The 2500-nt window shown below is 41.2% G+C and overlaps 1 long non-coding RNA gene across 1 annotated transcript in view; it reads right to left on the reverse strand.

The window, feature by feature from the left end:
* Nucleotides 1-1435: 1435 nt before the first annotated feature.
* LOC125041095 overlaps nucleotides 1436-2500 on the reverse strand; it is a 7350-nt gene continuing 6285 nt past the window's right edge. The window contains exons 3-4 of the long non-coding RNA XR_007116248.1: nucleotides 2438-2500; nucleotides 1436-1696 (exon numbers count right to left, since the gene is read on the reverse strand). The exon at nucleotides 2438-2500 is cut by the window's right edge and continues 28 nt beyond it. This is a non-coding gene — a long non-coding RNA (uncharacterized LOC125041095). The remainder of the gene's footprint in view (nucleotides 1697-2437) is intronic.

A 2500-nucleotide genomic window follows, 5' to 3' on the forward strand; every position in this document is an offset into this window, starting at 1 on the left:
GTCTCACTCTAAGTATCACTCTCCCTCTCTTCTCTTCTCTCTTAATTTACACACACACACACACACACACACACACACACACACACACATATATATATATATATATATATATATATATATATATAAAATCTTAATCTTCTTCCGTTAGTTATTCTTCATGCTTCTCACCAGACCATCTTCCTCTGCGCAGTTTCTTCACATCTCTGTTCTATCTATTCATCTCACTTTCCATCTTGTCTCTCTCTCCACTTTTCTTTCTTCTGCGAACAAGTGGGTAAATTTGGAGATGACGCTTAACACCGATTTTCCGATGACCGAAATGTTTTTCCAATAGTTTTCTAGTACTCATTTCCTTCGCAAACGAAGCACAGCTACGATATCGGTCACGGTAGCTGGGGAGGGCATGATACATATCAAGGAATTTCGGGGAGGAAATTTCGATAATATCGAAAATATACGGGAGAGTACAATATATCCACTCGCTTCCGGGTTATTTAGGGTGTTTCGCCCCCTTAAACCCCCTCTTGAGGGTCTACCGCCCCCCACCCACCGCCTGCTCTATAAAATCTTAATCTCGTATGTTCCGACAGGATAGAGCCCGGGCAAGCAACTTATATTGACGTGTGATATCGGGGGTTTCGCCCCTTTAAGCCCCCCCCTTTTTTGTGGCGGGGGGGGGCTGCTACCCTCCCCACCCTCCACCTAGTCTACAAAATCTTCACCTCGTAACAGTAACAGTTTTACCCACACCTTACCTTAAGCACTAACTCAGCTGCGCGAATCGCGATCGCTCTCCGCCGTTCCCTTTCGGACAGCGGTGGGATCGGTTTCGCGGCCTCCACGAAGAACTGATGTCTTTTCTGTATTGGCAATGTGTCTTACACTTCGGGCACTGTACTTCCAAGGAGAGTACACCGTGATTTCGCGGGTATTGTAAACTCGCGTCATTATTTCGATGATATTTTGCAATGAAATCGACATAATTATCCTCACGCCCGACACACTGCCTAGCCATGATGGAACTGATTTGAATTTCAACCGCCTTCTTCTAGGCCCAGCTTCTATTGTCATGTGATGATCTATTTTTTTTATCTCATTAGTTCTAGTGTGCTGGACGTCACTGCCTTTGGTCACGTCACGTTCCAGCGCAAATCTAATTGGCTCATTTGATTTCCGTCGCTTACGTCATGCGCTACAAATCCGTCCGAGTACACTTCTTTATTACTGTTATCAATTTGCGAAGAAATTGCTATAGAAGAAAACTTTCATAAAATGATGTGTTCTACTACTTGGAAGCCAAGATTCTGTTTTTTTTTTTTTTTTTTTTTTTTTTTTTTTTTTTTTTTTTTTTTTTTTTTTTTTTTTTTTTTTTTTTTGTTGTTGGTGTTAGGCGTTTCTTCCAATAATACCAAAAAGTGATAATGAAACACATAAGAACGATAGAACATCAACTTTTCGTATCTTCAAAGACTTACATTATTAAAAACAGGCCGATATGTTGGGATAAGTTTCCACCCACAAATATTCACAGTACAACAAGTGTCACATTAAAATATAGATTGCACAGTGTTTTAAACAACTTAAAAAAACTCCACTGAAACCAAATCACAATCATGCATACCGAGTGACGAAAATACGTAATATACACGTGATCCGAGTCAGTCTGCATTACGAGAGGCGGCTGGCAACCCCTCTCCTGTAACAAAGAACAAAACAAATCTAAATATGCTTCCTATCTTGATCTTGAATAATTACAGAATACAAAAAAAAAAAAAAGGGGGGGAAAAACTCACACAAGCTACCTTGCGGACTTGCATACACATACGCATAGAAATGTATTCATTCAAGCATGCAAGCACACACAGGCAGGAAGCATCGAAAGAAAGCTTACAGAGAAATTCAGTTCTTATGTCTTACCATTTACTGTTCAATATTTATTTATCATTTACATGAGTACACACACACAGACACAGACACAGACACAGACACAGACACACACACACACACACACACACACACACACACACACACACACACACACACACACACACACACACACACACACACACACACACACACACACACACACTCACACACTCACACACTCACACTCACACACTCACACACTCACACACTCACACACACTCACACACTCACACACACACACACACACACACACACACACACACACACACACACACACTCACACACACACACAACACACTCCATTTCCACAAACAACAGTCAAATCAATACGAGAAAACAGAGAGAGAGAAAGAAGCGACAGTATCAAATAGACAAAAAAGAAAAAAAAAAAAAGAAAGAAAGAAAAAAAGAAAGAAAAACCTAAACCAACATACGTAAAACACAACAAACACAAGATGAGACAACCTAGAAAGACAGACAGACAGACAAACAGACAGACAGACACACCTACCATCTGTGCTACGCCGCTATCTGTTGCGTGGGAGCCGTCTGAGCCGTGGCGTTGCTAGCCCCG

Source organism: Penaeus chinensis, chromosome 30 (genome assembly GCF_019202785.1).
Source record: "Penaeus chinensis breed Huanghai No. 1 chromosome 30, ASM1920278v2, whole genome shotgun sequence".
NCBI classification, from domain to species: domain Eukaryota; kingdom Metazoa; phylum Arthropoda; class Malacostraca; order Decapoda; family Penaeidae; genus Penaeus; species Penaeus chinensis.